Source organism: Propithecus coquereli, unplaced genomic scaffold, assembly GCF_000956105.1.
Source record: "Propithecus coquereli isolate 6110/MARCELLA unplaced genomic scaffold, Pcoq_1.0 Scaffold355, whole genome shotgun sequence".
NCBI lineage: Eukaryota > Metazoa > Chordata > Mammalia > Primates > Indriidae > Propithecus > Propithecus coquereli.
The window spans coordinates 2,654,442-2,672,672 of NW_012149230.1; positions in this window are offsets into that span (position 1 = coordinate 2,654,442).

Consider the following 18,231-nt stretch of genomic DNA (forward strand, 5'->3'; position numbering starts at 1 on the left):
AGTGACCTACTCTGCCCACTGTGCCCCAGGAAGACCATGAGCGTCCAGGTGAGAGCTTGCCCACAATGCAGCATTGGTAGAGGAGATAATGAGACAAAGGAGGTTGAGCTAACACTGTGGAATGTGGCCTGGGTCCTAAATATGGTGTGCAGGGGAGCCAGGAGTTTCTGCATCCCCAGTGACGACATGCCAAGGTGCTAAAAGGCTCAGGGGAGTCATGTCCCCTTGGATTTGAAATGGAGACAGAATTTTAGGAATTAGTTACCAGAGGTAAAGAACCAAGATCAAGGACTGCAGCTGTGGGTTCCTACAAGGTACTCCAAATAGTCGAGCTCACCACCAGACTAGACCTGCCAGGTGTGAGTTCAGCACCCACTCTGAAGCCCCTCCTCCCATTGCCGTGAGGTCACAAAAATGCCCCCGTAAGTATGGACGGAAGTGGGTGAGGTGGGCAGGGAAACACTCATAGACTGAGAGAGCCCATCATCCCAAAGAGATCTAATAACTATAAAAGGATTGTTTAAGGCCCCAAATAGTGAAATATTAATTGGAAAATGTAGATATTGCCTCCCACCTTTAGTCAACATACAGCAGAATAAGGGTTTATGAGAAAGAATATATCAGTTATAGAAAAAAAAGGTACATATTTGTTGTACACCTGAGTGTCAAGTTTTAAATTTTTCTACCTCTCCACCCACATGTAAGTTTTATGTATGGAATCATCCATATTCAATCTACAGCACATATACATGTTTAATAAATATTTGCTAAAGGAAACTCCATGAATTCCACCACTGCTTCGGTGGTATGGGGTTATGGAAGGTGATAGAAGCCCACACCTCGCACCCCTTCTCTCTTTTCTCATCAGACCCAAGAGCATTGTGGTGGGGGTTGGGGTGACTGGATATGATACTGGTAATTTTCTCCGTGAAACGTCACAAATGCTTTGTCTTTATTATTGGTGACTGCCCCTGTCTTAGTCTGTTCAGGCTGCAGTAACAAAACACCATAGACTGGGTGGCTTATAAATAACAGAAATTTATTTCTCACAGTTCTGGAGGCTGGGAATTCCTAGACCAGGGTGCTGGCAGATTCCATGTTTGGTGAGAGCTCACTTCCTGCTTCATAGATAGCCTTCTTCTCCTGTATCCCCATATGGTGGAAGGGGGAGCTCTCTGGGGTCCCTTCTATAATAGCGCAAATCCCCATTCATGGGGGCTCCACCCTTATGACCTAATCACTTCCCAAAGGCCCCACCTCCAAACACCATCACCTGGGTGATTAGTTCCAACATGCGAATTGGGGGTAGGCACTCACATTCAGTCTACAGCCCTCCCCTCACATTCTCAGATCCAATGAGATGTGCAAGGTGAATCCCTACACCCCAAACTCAGTTACGGAGGAGAGATGAGATTGTCGGTAACCATCTTCCTAGGGGCAGCCTCACCTGAGAACAAAAAGGCACACACACCAGAGCACTGGGGACAGGTCTCACAGGGGACCATAAATACCTCAGGGAGTTGCCTGGGATGACTTCCTTGTCAAGCAGGCAAGTTGGATCCACCATTCATAAACGTAGAGTCCAAAGAAATGAGTCAAAACAGCATACGTAATTCTCTAAGACAAGAACTCTGACCTCATTCAGAGGATTCAGTAAAAAAAAGCTGTGTCTTTACTCTGCTTCAAGCCACAACTAGAGAGGACGAAGGAGGGCAGGGGACAGGCAGGGCAGGAGGAGCCGTGTCAGAAAAGACCACCCAGCCCATCCCCCCCCACACACACACACACACACAGCCGCCACACCCACAGGCCTGGCCCACCCAGGCTGACGGGAAGACAAAGACGTTATTAGGGATTAGACGGAAGGTTTTACGTAAACAGGGCTGATTCTTAAGAACCCAAATGAGACACTTCAAAAAACCAAAAGGGACTGAAAAGCCAGAGGATCAGTCTGAGATGTCATTAAACATCCCCACTGCCCAGAATAGAGAATGTGGTTGGCTGGCAAGGTAGTTAGAAAAAATAAAACTGTTTCATGTTTGTCCCGCAGAGAGTTCGATTCCTCAGTAAACTGCTTCTAGAAAGCTCATGACTCCCACTTTTCATGGTTACTCTCAAAATTAAATGAGGTGATCGTGAGACCTAGTGCTTAGCAGGCACTTAACAAATGCTACTAACATTTCTCTTCCCTTCCTCTAAATTGTTTCCGACAGCTTTCTATCTTTACCTACTCCAGTGTGATAAAACTATTTACATACAAATTTATAGATACAAAGTCATATACATAAAAGTTTTAATATAAAATTACTGCATAGAGCTATGCGTGTGTGTATATATGTGTGTGTTTGTGTGTGTGTATGCTTAAATGAAATGTCACCCCACTGTCATTCTCACCTCTTTTCTAGGGGACAAGAGTGGACCTCTCCACCTTGAGACAACATTGGTCTGCAGTTGTCTTAGGAAAAGCCAAGAAGGTGAGGCATTCTAGACCATGAGTCAAAGCATGAACTTGGTAATGAACACAGTCTTCGCAGAAATGAGTGAGAGACCCAGTCAGGCTGAAGAAGACCTTTCCCACTGGAGTTGGTAATAGGACACAAACTTGGGTAAATGTGGAGGTTGAGGTGGGAGGATTAAGACTTGATCCTCTGGGGTACTGGTTTCCTTTCTCCTTTCCTTCCATCCTTCCTCCCTTCCCTATTCCCTCTTTTCTTCCCTTCTTTCCTTTCTTCCTTCTTCTCTCTCCCCTCCCTCATTTCTTCCTCTTTCAGCAGGTAGGCTTTCTACAGGTGAAATCTCACTGGGAAGTCGGGTACATAAAGTGATACAGGCAAAGCTGTTCTGGTTGAAGCAGGGATGAGGGGCCGAGATCTCTCTCCGCTCAGAACCCCCAGGGCACCTCTCCCCAAACACCTAAAATCCCTCCACAGAAAACACAGTTAAAAAATTAAAAAGCACCACTCTGGGCAGTGCCAAATTGTTGCAAGTTTTTTTTTTTTTTAATAGCATTGTGGTTAAATAAAAACATTCCCCCAAATCAACCCAGTGGAAGTTGAAGGATGATGTGGAGGGGCCAGTCACGGCACACGGTGGGGCCACTGCACTGTGTCAACATGGCTCAGCTACAGCTCCGATCCCAAATTCTCTTCCCTGCGTGGCTCTGGGTTGGAGTTGGCGCGAGAGAATTCCGTGTGGGGTTCGGAGGGTAGAGAAGCAGCAGCGCGTCTAGGACTGGCTGCTTTAGGTGGCTGTCGCAGCTCACGCATGCCACCAGAGCCGCAGCCGTTCCAGCTCCTGCCACATCTCCTTCAGCCTGTCCGACGACGGGGCTAGCGGCATGCTTAGCTCCGCAACGCAGGGTGCCGGCAGCGCTGCCACGTCCTTGAAGGGGGCTGCTTGGAGGAGCAGGAGGAAGACGCAGCGTCAGCTTCCTTGTTCTCTTACACGTCACACCCATCGCTCTCGCCCAAGCGCTTGCTCTGTTGGGTTCAAGCTCCAGCACCAGAGGCAGAAGCGCCTGATGCACTTGGACCGTTTCACCAGCTCTCGCCACGCAGTAAAGTCAAATCCCCATAGCGGACCCTTCTTCCTTACCTGGCCCCGTGTTTGTCCTTCTTTGGCCGAAGCCTGGGTGACACCCTCCATCTCAGGTCTCCAGTGGCCGGTAGTGACCTCCATCCATCCTAAGTTGATTTGAAAGTCACGGTGGGTCCTCCAGGTCGAAGTGCCTACCTGGAGAGGGAAGGCTGAGGTTCAAGGGCGTTAAGCTCTCTCGATACTGGTTTAGGACTCTTAACTCCGAGATAAGGAACAGAGATGAGGGAAAAGCCAGGAGCTTTCTGAGAAAAAGACACGGAGCGATAGGCAGAAAGCTGACAGTGAAACTCTAGGGGACTGTCCGCGAAAGAAGCAGAGCGAAAAAGAAACCAATGCAGGAGACAAGGAGGAGCTAGAGGAATTGGCACCGGTCTGGAGAAGTGCAGTACCCTGAAAGCAACGGCGGTGAGGCTTGGTGGCTTCACAGCCGAGGAGAGGTCGGGGGCACCATCCGTCGTGTAGGAGAGAGGACGGCCCACGCTGCAAGAGCAGCTGCCGTGCGGGCGGCGGACGCGCAGGCGTGTAGGAGCTCGTGCCCACGTCGGGCCTAGCTGGCCTTATACTCACCCACGGTCCGGCGCTGGGGACCACGCTACCTTTCTCACCTCAAATGCAGAGACTCGATCTTGCCATTTAGCTTAGCGGTTTATCTAAACAGCCCTAATATCTTCTCTCAGTAGGAGAAATGCAAGGAAATTTACCACGGGGGCTGCAGGGCGAATAAGGAAACAAAGGAATTCAGGGCAATTGTAGGAAATGGTAATCTCATGTCACATTTTGTATGTTGTGTGCCACAGATTATTTCATTCATTTCTTCCCTCAGTAAATATTAACAGAAACTTTTCAAAAGAAGATAGACTATTGGCCAATAAACGTATGAAAAAATGTTCAACTCACTAATCATCAGAGAAATGTAAATCAAAACCACAATGAGATATCATCTAACCCCAGTGAGAGTGGTTTTTATCAAAAAGTCCCAAAATAATAGATGCTGGCGTAGATGTGAAGAGAAAGGAACACTTATATGCTGTTGGTGGAACTGCAAACTGGTGTGACCTCTATGGAAAATGGTATGGAGATTCCTCAAAGAACTGAACGTAGACCCACCATTTGATCCAGCAATCCCACTACTGGGCATTTACCCAAAGGAGAAAATGTCATTTTATGAAAAAGACACTTTCACTCCAATGTCTATGGCAGCAGGATTCACAGTCGTGAAGATGTGGAATCAACCCAAGTGCCCATCAGGCCGCGAGTGGATTAATAAAATGTGGTATGTGCACATCATGAAGTACTACTCAGCCATAAGAAATGAATTAATACCTTTCACAACAATCTGGATGGAACTGGAGACCATCCCCATAAGTGAAGTATCGCAAGAATGGAAAACAGATACTACATGTACTCGCTATTAAATTGGAACTAACCGATCAGCACTGGTGTGCACAAATGGAAGTGAAACTCAACGGAAATCACGCAGGAGGGAGTAGGGAGGAGGGGATGGGTGGAATCACACCTAATGGGTACATCGCACACTATCTGAGTGATGGGCTCACTTATAACTTTGACTCGAGCAGTACAGAAGCAACCCATGTAACCAAAACATTTGTACTCCCGTAATATTCTGAAAAAAAAATTTAAAAACCACATGATCCAAGTTAAAAAAACCCTAACACATTGTAGGTATCAATCAATATTTGTTGAGTGAAAGAACAAAACCAAAACTCTCTCATTTTCTGAGGACTAGGAGTATTGTTTAGTTCCAGTCTGATCAACCCCATTTATGAAAAATATTAGAGCCTTTCTTTGAATCAAAAGTTTCTTAGCCATGTATTTTCACTGACTCTGGATGAACAGTTCAGCCACAGATTACAATAAACTTATTAAGTACCTGTTTGTGATGCCATAAATTACCAGAGAAAGCTAGTGCCCTGTCGCTTACAAATGAGACGTCCATTGAACACTTTATGATCTTAACCTGAGCACTTCGGATATGACTAATGTAAATTTCCAAGGTAAATGTCAAACATCAGATAACATTTCCAGTTCTGGTTGAGGGGAAAAATAAATATTTAGTGCTAATTGTGCAAAACCCTTTTCTGTTGTCTGGGTAAGAAAATCTTTTTCAGTTCCAACTGGAAAAGATTTACCTGGCAATAAATTAAACTCAGTGAAAATCTGATTGGCGATTTTGTTTTAGAGTCATGCCCAAGCCCCACGGTAAAGTACATAAACGTATCAAAGGACAGTGGAGAAATTACTACTAAATGGAGAGGACAAAGAACATAATTTCCTAGGTGTAGAAATCCTAACCCAAGCAAAGAAACATCCTGTGTGGAAAGAAAGCGACCATTCATGTGATTTTCACTGACGTCTTCTTGAACTTCACTGCCTATTACCCCATTAATTACCCCAACGGTTCTCAACCTTTCTCCCCACACACATGATGGATGGCATTACCGTGTCGTACTCTGTGCTGTGCAGGACTCCCAAGATCTCGCTGGAACTCCGCGCCTTTCTCTCAGGTTGGAGGAAGCATATTGGTACATAGGTGGGAGTTTTTTTAAAGTAATAACCTTGAATCTACTCAAATGTATAAAAAAAAATAAATGATTCACACATATTGTCACTAAAATATTTATTATGGACACATCCAATAGCTGATTGTCATAAGACAACATTGTGTTTTGCAACTCTCTAGCCAAGAACTAGTGGTTTATAAAAAAGAAAACTACCATTTCCTTCTAAGACTTCAGAAGACCACCTATGTTGCCAGTGCAGAAGGAACAAGGTGTCTCATTGACTGAAGAAATCCTGTGTCTCGGACAGCTCCGGGCTCTTTAGTAATTAGGCTTCCAAAAACACAGCCACAGGCACTGGCTGGGATCTTCATGAGACCTCCAAAGCACCTGGATATGAAGGCTGAAAATACTGTTTGTTCTGGAAAGGCCAAATCTTGAGTGACAGAGCAGCTTGGATAGATGAAGCTGTAGAAACATGTGCTTTCTCATCAGCATATGCTCATGTCCAATCCTCAATAAAAGTGTCCATTAAGACTCCAAATAACACCAATGCAAAGAAAACACATGTCAAGAGGAGGGGTTACTCAGGTTCAGTTCACACCTGTGGGTTGGCTCACTCCAGGTTCTACCCCCAACCCACATGCAGAGGAATCAGACTCTCAGGAGTTAAAGATCAAAAAGATTTAACAGTTCATTTTATCCAGCCCCAGGCACCAATGCAGGAATGCCCTGGGTCTCACTTTGGAGGGTCTGGTTTCCTGTGTTTGGGGTGAGGACAGCTCTCTTTGAGATCACACTGCAGAAAGAAGGAAATTCCTCTCCCGAGGAGGCAGAGGTGGGCATTATACAAATAGAAAGAGCTTTTAGATGTGCAAAGCCCTTTATTTTTAGGAGGCTCAAAGAACTTTTTCCATGTGTACTCTCAAGAAAAAAAATGCTATTTGAACAAAAACTGACTGTCTCTGCTTTCTCAGCCAGTGACATAATTCATTTTGGGGGCAAATAGTTCTTTTGTTTCAGCCTATTTTTGCACTCCGCACCCATGGGGGAAAAAAGGAAGACCTGTGGGCACAGCATGAAAGCGTTACTATGAGACCAAAAGTACAGGTGGACATACAGACATACGTAAAAGATCTGAGCTGCTTTGTAATACAATGACATAAATTTTTGGTTTTCTTGGGAACTCCTGGAGAGAAGTCTGAGCAAAGTTAAGAAGGAGATACAGGGCCGGGAGTGGTGGCTTATGCCTGTAATCCTAACACTCTGGGAGGCCGAGGCGGGCGGCTCGTTTGAGCTCAGGAGTTCGAGACCAGCCTGAGCAAGAGCGAGACCCTGTCTCCACTAAAAATAGAAAGAAATTGGCCAAACAACTAAAAATAGAAAAAATTAGCCAGACATGGTGGCGCATGCCTGTAGTCCCAGCTACTCGGAGGCTGAGGCAGGAGGATCACTTGAGCCCAGGAGTTTGAGGTTGCTGTGAGCTAGGCTGACGCCATCGGCACTCTAGCCCCGGCAAGAGAGTGAGACTCTGTCTCAAAAAAAAAAAAAAAAAAAGAAGGAGATATAATAAATATCTGAAGCAATGGTTCTTAAACTTGGCTGAACACTAGAATCAACTGGGTAGCCTCAAAAATGTTGATAATCCAAAAGATTCTGATTTCATTAGTTTTGGGTAAGGCTTGCACACTGGGATTTTTGAAAGCTCGTTAAGTAATTCTAAAGACTGAAAACGATGGTATAGAGAGATTATAGCAGAAGGTTCTACAGAGGGACACAACCTATAGGAGTGTCCCTGTTTTAGGAAGTAGTTAACACATTTATCTATAACTGTGCTCTCACCTGCTATAAAATAAAAAGAAAGAAAAAATAAAATAAATACATTTATAAAACTGTAGTTTGGCATTCAACTGGAAATTGTTTTCTTTTGTGTAATATAATCAATCCTTACCACCTACACTCTAAATGTCATTAAAATTCCCCCACACTCAGCAGTCCAGCGCGAGTGGGGCTGGCGTGGGTGGATGGAGGAAGAGAGGTTCCCGTGAATGGGGCAGAACAGTGCAGAAGTGGGGCTGTAGCTGCAGCCGTGACTAAAGCAGGGCGACGGAGCATTCAGAGGGACAGGAACTCACAAGGTGAATTGAAAAGTGACACCCACTTATCTGCCTAACTCTGGAGATTTGCGGGAAAATGCTGATATATCCCAAGCCGTTTATATTTAAGTGCTAAAGGAAAGGCTGGCAAAAGAAAACTGAAGATTGAGAATATCCAAACAACTAAGATTTGGGTTACCCAGGCCACCTGGGGGGAGGGTGGACTTAGTGATTGTCACTGTGGAGAGAAGGAAATCAAACCAAATGGATCAGCGCTGCAGGGAGTCCCTGGCCAAGGCAAGATGAGAAGTTGGGCGTCCTGAGTCTCAGGTTTGGATTCTTGTCATTCGATTCTAGAACCCCATGATCTGGTAAGTATGTTCCATCATTGCTGGGGACATTAAAACCGGTACTCTGGAAAAACAAACCTGCTTGGCAGTTCAAGCAGACCTGGTGTTATGGACACTCAGTGCTAGGGACAAACAAGGATGCTTATGATCTAAAGTAGATTCTTCATTAATGTCCCCATGTGAAAGCAAACTGTATCATCATAGATTAGCAAAGCTTTTTTTTTAATTTTTTAAGGGAAAGAAGCTTGCTTTGAGGTGGGCATGCAGGTGTAGAAGGTGGAAAAAAAGGAAATAAAGAAGATTGAAAATCTTCAAGTGAAATGACATTTGGCAATATGTCACAAACAGCCCTGTTCACAGTAGATTTTATTAAAACTATGTTATTTTTTTCAAAGAGTCTCTAGGGAGAACTGACCCTGGTTTCTGAGCTTGCAATTTTCTTTGAAAATTTCTTCTTTTTTTGTTCTTCCTGTCCATTTCTTTATAAGCCCCATCTTATGAAACTCATAGAAGCCAATTTTAAAATTTCAATTTCAATTTCCAAATCTTTTTCTTTGCAATCACTTAAAACTTTGCCCACAGAGACCCATGAAATCAACTAATGCACCTCTGACTACACCAGATGTATTGACTGAGATAAACGTGAGCGCCCCCAACACAGATCTGGCATATGACAGGTGCTCCGTAAACATTTATCTAATCCTAGGTCTCGTATTTCTGTGGACTAAATTTGCATAGGTAGATTGCTGGGTCAGAGGATGTGTGTTTTTTCAGATAGATAGATATCACTAGATTTATTTCCAAAAATGCCAAACCAATTCACTGTCCCCAAGATGACGTTTGAGAGTACCATTCCCTTGTGTCCTGGTCTTTGCTAAATGTTTATAAATTTTCACTTTTAAACCAGTTATTTTGATAATGCATAGAGACACGCTACACTAAAAAATATTCATTTTTTCACCTTTGGATGTTTGTGTGATTGAAGAAAATTGAAGACATTGACTACATGGACATGAGTCATTGAAGAAACATCTAGGAAGGCCTACGTGTCTTGATTTATGCAGTGAAGAAACTGAACAGCACGACTTTCATCATCAGCCCTTGAAGATCCTGATGGTAATCATGGCTTTCCTTAAGCTACTGGGGACTCCTTAGCCAAGATCTTGCTCCTCAAGGGTGAGAAAATAAACACATTTATAAGAAACAGATGGTCATTTGAAGACTTTTCACGATAACAAATAGTGTGTCAAGATGATGACTTTCTTCTCCAAGAACTGCAAAGAGCTGGGATTTCCTCTACTGTGGATGGTACAGGTGCTGCACGCATCAGCCAGACCTCCAATCTGTGTGTGAAAATGATGAAGATAAGAATGAGGAATGGCCTACTCTACTAAGTGAAGTATTACAAGAATGGAAAAACAAGCACCACATGCACTCACCCTGAAATTGGTATTAACACATATGTGCACATATAGGAGTAACATTCGTCGGAGGTTGGGCAGGTGGGAGAGGGCAGAAGGGCATGGGTATATTCACACTTAATGGGTGCGGTGCACACTGTCTGGGGGATGGACATGCTTGAACCTCTGACTCGGTAGTGGGGTCAAAAGCAATATATGTAACCTAAACATTTGTACCCCCATAATATGCTGAAATAAAAAATAAAAATTAAAAAAAAGAATGAGGAGTTGCCCACATATTTTAAATTCCAACTCTCATATTGTCTCTAGATCTGATCGTATCTGAAATGAGACTAACCCGTGCTTCATTTCTTCCCAATTTTGGTTGATTCCACTTTGACAGAGGGATTGACTTTCTACTCTCAGATGTTCTTATGATAGATATGTTAATTTTCAAAAGTTTTGGGTTAGAAAAGAGAAATGAGAGTATTTCTGGGGAGTAGCAGGCCTAAAGAGAGGCTTACAATATTTATAGGAGTGAGGGAATTTTTTAAGATGTTTCTGTCTAAGGCAAAGCAATTAATGGAGGTCAGAATTATTGATGTGCTATTGTAGATGATTAAAATGCTGCCACTCACGTGACTTGAGCATCCTCTACCACTCTGGTGCTGACTCCAGGGAAACAACCTGACCCCTTCATTTTCTTCCCAAACACTGTGACCTAGATCTTAAGAGCAAAACTATTTTTAGTTATGGTGGGGAATCACAGGGTTTTACCTTCATAGGAATTAGAAATTTGGAATTTCATGATTACAGGGTACTAGTAGAGGAAGTTTAACCCACATAGCTAGCTTTTAAATTCCAACATGTTCCATCTACAGACTAAATGTATTACTTTCCTGGTTCTTAAGATAAAAAGATACTTTTCCACTGAGTTCTAGGAGGGTTTTAATCCCTACATTTAGATCTAACTGCTGTTTCCATAGCCTCCTGCTACCTGATATGATTATTCTCATTCCTGGAGCCTACAATCAAACTTTATATTATTTGAATACATATATTTTCTTTTATAATAAACCAAGAAAAATCATAACCCTGAAAACTGTGTCTGGCAAGCAAGATAATGCCAGAGGAGCTTCTCCTACATTTAAGATCAGGGGAGCTGGGTTGAGCAAAAGATGTTCAAATGCACTTCCAGGACCACCGGGAGGGAGTCTTTCTAATAAATCAGAGGTGACATGAAAGAGCCACACTGGAGCAGTATCCTCCCAATGTCTGTTCCAACCAGGAAGCAACTTCGCTATTATATCTCAGGCATGGGAGCTGCTTTTCGATGTAGCCAAGATAGAAAATTGAGGGGAATGTTAATAATAATAATAAGTGCTTGAGGCCGGGTGTGGTGGCTCACGCCTGAATCCTAGCACTCTGGGAGGCCGAGGTGGGAGGATGGTTTGAGCTCAGGAGTTCAAGACCAGCCTGAGCAAGAGCGAGACCCCATCTCTACTAAAAATAGAAAGAAATTAGCTGGACAACTAAAAATATATGTAGAAAAATTAGCTGGGCATGGTGGCACATGCCTGTAGTCCCAGCTACTTGGGAGGCTGAGGCAGGAGGATCGCTTGAGCCCAGGAGTTTGAGGTTGCTGTGAGCTAGGATGATGCCACGGCACTCTAGCCTGGGCAACAGAGTGAGACTGTGTCTCAAAAAAAATGAATAAATAAAATAATAAGTGCTTGAAACAGGTAGATTTTACAAATCAATCAAAATATAACCCATACTGAAGATACGGTCATCAATATTTAGATGCCAAATTACAGATAAGCACTATCAATATAAAGCAAACACAGAGAAATGAACAAAACCATAATTTAATGAGGCTTTTTATGTCTTTTTAGACTTTTATAGGTCAATTAGACAAAAATAAATAAACACAGTAAGGAATACTAATAATTTAAGGAATAATGTTTTTAAATATGTTGAATTTTACATATTATAAATAATGATTATACTGCATTTTCAAACACCTACAAAACAGTTATAGAAGTTGACCATATATCATGACACTAATAAAAACTTGTTATGAGAGACTCTTATAAGAAGTTTTCCAAAATGAAAAGAAATATCCCAGAGGAGTTCTGATGTGCCCCAAGCTCAGTGAGGTGGCTGCCATCTAAGATTTATGCAAACTTACGTGTAGTTTGTACTGTTAGTAGCCAAAAGTCAGGTAGGCAATTTTTGCCAAGCTCGAACCACATCTGCTATCAGACCAAATAAAAGGACGATACCAAGATAGTAACGCTCTGGGTTTCCAGTACATTAAGTTGCCTTTTCTCCGCATTAAGTCAGATGAAAATGGTAATACTCAGCTAGAATGAGTTTAGAAAAAAATGCCCTTTCGTGTTGCCGTTTCTAGAAGATACCCTTCGCTGAAATTGAAATAGTTTCAGAACCACGGGATTGTCATCTTAGTTCATTCAACACCGAGATAATCTGATGCAAATCCCGCCCGTGCGCAGAACTGGTCCACATGGTTCTCCTGGGAGAACCACATTCAGCAGCCAGGCTGACCAAACATGGCAGCTCCTTGACTCTACGTGAAGTCAAACTGACATTATCCAATGAGCCACCACTTCCAGACTTACACCTGTGAGCAGTCTTATTATTAGACAAATTCACAAGTTCCTGTCCCCAACTTTCGTTAGTCATCACTGATACACTCGGGTCCTAGTTGGGGTCCACACAAAAATGGCAGGTATGAACATCTTGGAGCCGTGGGCCTCCAGCGTCTTTCTAGGCGCCACGGTACAGCTTACAAAGGAAAAAAAGAAAAGTCCTCTGATGAACTTAGCAGGATGCCAAAATGAGAGAAACGGGGGAAAACAGAAATGGGAATGCGTGCAGAATGACAAATTGATTCCACGTCATATGAAATAGATTTTGAAATAACTGTGAAAAGTATAAAATGTCTGAGCATAAAAAGCCTGCCACTGACAAAAGATGAATAAATGGGGCACTTCAAAGAAGGAATTTTCCAGCTATAGCTCACAGGAATCTTCAAAAGCTGTTCCATATGAGATAGCAGGAAGATATTTTAATAATAAATAGAAACAAATAACTGTGTACAATGATATGAGAACAGAAGTTTATAGAGAGCTATTTACTCTATGTGACAATGACCAGAGATGGTGTTGGTTGCTTTCTAAGATGTTTATGTTTTAAATTATTATAACCCTAAATTCAACCAATGGAATTGGTTGTGATTTTTTTTTATATTCCCAGGACAATGAGCATGCAGTCATTCTTCAATAATCACAGGGCAAATGCCTGAGAGACCACAGAGAAGTTAGAGGAACAGATATGGCCGGAGCACAACGGCCTTGATTTGGGCATAAAGAAAAATCTTTTGTGTGCTCATGTGTTAGTAGGAATGAAACAAATCTCACAATGTGAGTGGGCGTCTGTGTCACTGAAACCAGAGATGCATTCGAGAGCTGGGATCAGGTGACATCTCATGTGCTCACTCTCAGCTCAGGGGACGGTCGCTCCCTTCTTCACGGCCTCCCTGTGTCCTGGCTGACCTACCCTCATCATTCACACAGCAGGGCTTCCACTCCTCTTCTTGGAGTATCTGCTCACCTGTTCTAGCAGAAAATCTCTTCTCTGCTACAGCTGACACGGTCTTCTCATTGTCATCTTTACTCCCTGAACTCTGTGTTCGACCCCAAACCAGACTGGCCAATGACCAGAGAGCAAGCCATTTTCTTTGTTTCTCCTGGAAGGACTTCATGCCCCAAACCAGCAGGCTCAAATTCATGCAGTCACACAGGGCCCCATGCTCAGAAGGGCCAGCTTGAGGTTTAACGCTCTGCAGTGGCTGTCTCGACATCCTTAATAATTTTATCTTTCAATCAGTATTTTGCACATGAAATCTGATGAAGCCAGAGGACAGGCCCTGGCAACTTAGAGCTTCTACTTATTATACATTTGGTGTCGCCCCCCACCCCAGCCTCCCCGGGATGGGCTTGTGGTTGCTCAATCGCCCCTCCTGGCCCCAGGCCCTACCCCACCTCCTCCCCGACCTTCCATCCATTGATGACTGCTGCTGTCCAAGTAGCAACTGGGCCATGTCATCAGAGGGAGGCCTCTGCCTCCTGCTATGACCCTCTGCCCCCAGGGGAGAGCTGGGGCCAGGCTCACGTACGCCTCCATTTCTGGCAAAGGGCACAGTGGCAGTGGCTCCCAACCCAGGTGGCTCCATGGCAGCCTCACCCACCCTCGATCCAGATATGGCACATTTCCTGGCACAGAGACTGCAACTCCTTGAGAGCCACCCAGCACAGTGCTTCGAGGCTGTGGGTGACGGACTTCCCTGCCCCTGACAGGGACCCTGCATTTGCACTTCACACTGGGCCCCACAGAAGTGTTTCGGCAGACCTGACAAAACCTTTCTACACCCCGTCTCTGCTTAGACACCTGTGAATAACAAGAAATTAATTATGTTGTGATGTAAAATAAAACATTGACTCCCTGGAGAATTTTACTTCCAAAGTTCTATATATTAAGCTGAAAATCCAGACTGTGTCATTGCTACTCACAGATCCTAGTTCTACGATCTGAAACAATACAAAAACATCTGCAGTTCTCTTTGGTATTACATCTTCTAATATTTGAAAACTGATGTCCTGTTCTCCCAGTTCTTCAGGTAAAACATTCTTATTTCGTTCAACTTTGATAATACAGAGGTTTCAAGGCCTCTTTCCATGCTGGTTAAATTCCTTTGGAAGGTCACTTAGAATGATATGCAGCACACCAGATTCCTTCTGACAAATGTGTAGTTCACTAGGCAGATTCGCACTTCCATCTGGACATTAGAATTTGCATTGTCACTTGTGATAACGGCCTCACCGTCATGGCTAACATTGAGTCTGCAGTTGATTAAAAACCCAGGACCCACAGACACGCAAATGTTTCCCCGTCTTTTACTGATACTATTGATTTTTTGAATCTATGTACCGTACTATGCTTTTATTTCTGTTAAGCTTTATCTTTCACAATTTGGACCACGCTCTGTAGCCAAATGAGAACGTCTAAATCCCCATATATTCTTTTTTATCAGACCTCATCCCTAGCTCTGCATCAACAGCCAGTTGCAGATGTCCTTTCATATAAACGCCACTCATTTATTTCTTCAAATATACACATAGTTGCTCAAAGGAGGGAGAAGGACATTAAGTGCTGGAGAGTCAGTGATGAACGAAGTTGGTCCCCGCACCCACGGAGGAGGACTCCGACATGAATCAACTACCACACAGGTGAGCGTGGCGGGCGCTGTGGCCGCAGAGGCTGTGGGGACACAGAACAGGAGTAATTTATGTCGTCAGGGAAGATCGGGAGGACATCCTCGAAGAAGTGGAGATAACACGGAACCGAACAGAGCTGTCCAAGAGAACTGTAACGTGGGCACACACATCACTTGAGATTCTCTACCAGCTACGTTATGAAATATTTTTAAAAATGTAAAATTAGACTGGGAGATGGAGGGGGATTGGGGAGATGTTGGTCAAAGGATACAAAATTTCCGTTAGACAGGAGAGATAAGTTTGAAAGATCTATTGTGTATCACGGTGACTATAGTTAATAGCAGTGTATTGTATCCTTGACAACTCCTAAGAAAGTAGATTTTTTTAAGTATTCTTGTCCAAAAAATGATAAGTATGTGAGGTAATGCATTTATCATTAACAATTAGCTTGATTTAGCCATTCCACAATGTATACATATATCAAAACATCATGTTGTACACCATAAATATATATAATTTTTATTTGTCAATTAAAAATTAAAACAGAAAAAAAGAATAAAAATAAATTATATTACATTCTAAAAAAAATTAACAGGAAAAAAGGAAACAAATCTAGGACAAGAATGTTGAGTGGTGAGATTTTATGACTTTTTTTATTAAAGCATTTCCTAGAGTTGTTTTACTTAAAAAAAAAAAGCAAAATTAATTTTAATAACATATTGCATTTAATCCATTAGATCCAAAATATTATCATTTCAGCATATAATCAATATTTTTAAATTATTGAAATATTTTATATCTTTTTTCTCTGCTACATCTTTGAAATCCAGAGTATATTTTACAGTTTGTACTAATCACATTTTAAATGCTTAATAGCCACATGTGGCTGGCGGCTACAATATTGAGCAGTGCAACTGAAGTTAACGAGGTGAGAAGTGGAGAGAGAGGCCCTTGGAAGAGGGGACCACGTGTTATCGCTTCCGGCAGGAAGGACAGGATGCGTGTGAGAGAGGAGTGTGGAGCAAGATGAGCATGAGAGGGTCGGTGGGGGCCTCATTAAGCAGGGCTTAGAGCTCATGTTCATGAACTTTGTCTAGAAGCAGTGGTGAACCAGTGGAGAATTTGAAGCAAGCATATGCCATGGTCATGTTGGAAAATCTCACTCTGCCTTCTATGTCTCCATATAAATTATTGGTAGACACACTGAGTTCTGTAGCCAACTACAGAAGCCTGACACATTCGTTGTTTAGACTGATTAGGATTCGCTGAGCTATAAGCTCCAAAAAGCAAATGATGTCTTCTGCACTCACCAGAGTGCTGACACACAGTGGGTCCTCCATATGTTATTTGTCATGTAACTAATGAATAATAGTCAAGCTTGTCCCTAGCGGGCTGCTTTCCAAGCATACACAGCCCTGTGAAGTCGGGCAGCTCAGCTGTTTCCACACAGAGAGAGTGGATCCTTCCCCGAGGCTCCTAAAGTCATAGCTCTCATCATCCCGCATTCCTGACTCACCCCAGGAAAGGTCCTGTTTCCTCTCAGGGGTAGAAGTTTCTGCCAGTTACAAAACAAACAAAAAATCTAAAGCCTTTCACGTCTTTAGTGTGATCAGAGCACACTCCCCACCAAAGGTCTCTCCCTTCGGGATCTGGTCCCGTTGCACCCAAACCACTCCTCACCCACTGAGACAAGGAGATCATAAGGCTTGTCCCTCAGCCTCCCACAGAGCCAGGAGGAAAACACCAGTCAGCATCCTACAGGTCACCCTGTGAGTAGCTCCGCACATCACCGGCAAGTTCCCACCCAGGTCACAGGGAGTCTGTGCTGTGCAGGGATCAGGGCTGTTCCCCAAGGATGTCTCACAAGCACCCTCATGCTTGGTGACTGGAAGAGGAGGTGTGTTCATATTTTGGGCCAAGAGCAAAGCTACTGGAGGGGCGTCCATGTCAGGTCAGCCTGAGGAACCGGTTCGAAGCTCTGACGATAAAGAGGGTGAGCACCGAAGCAAGGACAGCTCTGTTCCTGGACGATGCTTGAGTCCTGGTCAGAGGCTTCTCGATCCTTTAGACCCTTTCAAGAACTGAGATGTTGATATAGTTTGGATACTTGTCTCCTGCTTTTCCCTCAGCAATGGGCTTCAGGTCCCTCCAGCCCATGGCATTGTTCAAGCCAATCACATCCTCCTGTGGGGACCAGAAGCCACCTCACCCTCTTGATAGTCCAAAGGCTCGTCCCACAGTCCTGTTATGTTCACTCTGTTCCCAGGTTCAACCCGGCACGTGGCCTTGCAGGGTGTGCAGAGGCCTCCTAGTCCAGACTGTGAGGATATGTGACCAATAAACTGCTGCCAGTTTCACCTGTCCAGTGTCAGGTGTCGTGTGTCTGGCCAGTCCCATGACTGTAGGGTAGGAATCCTGCCTCACCAACGGGGTAGAGAGGCAAGCAAAACAGACACCCTTATGATTGAGTAATATTCCATTGTATACATATACCGAATTTTAATAAGCCACTCATGGATTGACAGGCACTTGGGTTGTTTCCACATCCTGGCAATAGTGAATTGTGCTGCCATAAATATTCGGGTGCAGATGTCTTTATGGCAGTAATACTCTCCAGGGATTAGGGGTTTGGGGGGGGTAAACTCACAACTAATGGACGCGGTGAGCACTGTACTGGGGAAGGGCACAACTCTAATCCTCGCTTGGGCGAGGCAAAGACATAAAATGTAACCAAAATGTTTGTACCCTCATAATATCCTGAAATAAAAAAAAAAAAAACGGACACCCTATTTGTAACATATTTGTATTAAAAAAAATGAATGTTTATCTGAAACTCAGATTTACCTGAGCATCTTGTAACGTGTGTGTGTGTGTGTGTGTGTGTGTGTGTGTGTGTGTACACACGTACACTAAATCCGGCAGCCCTACCTGGAAAGTGCGGTAAATAATCCGCATAGACTTTGGAAGGA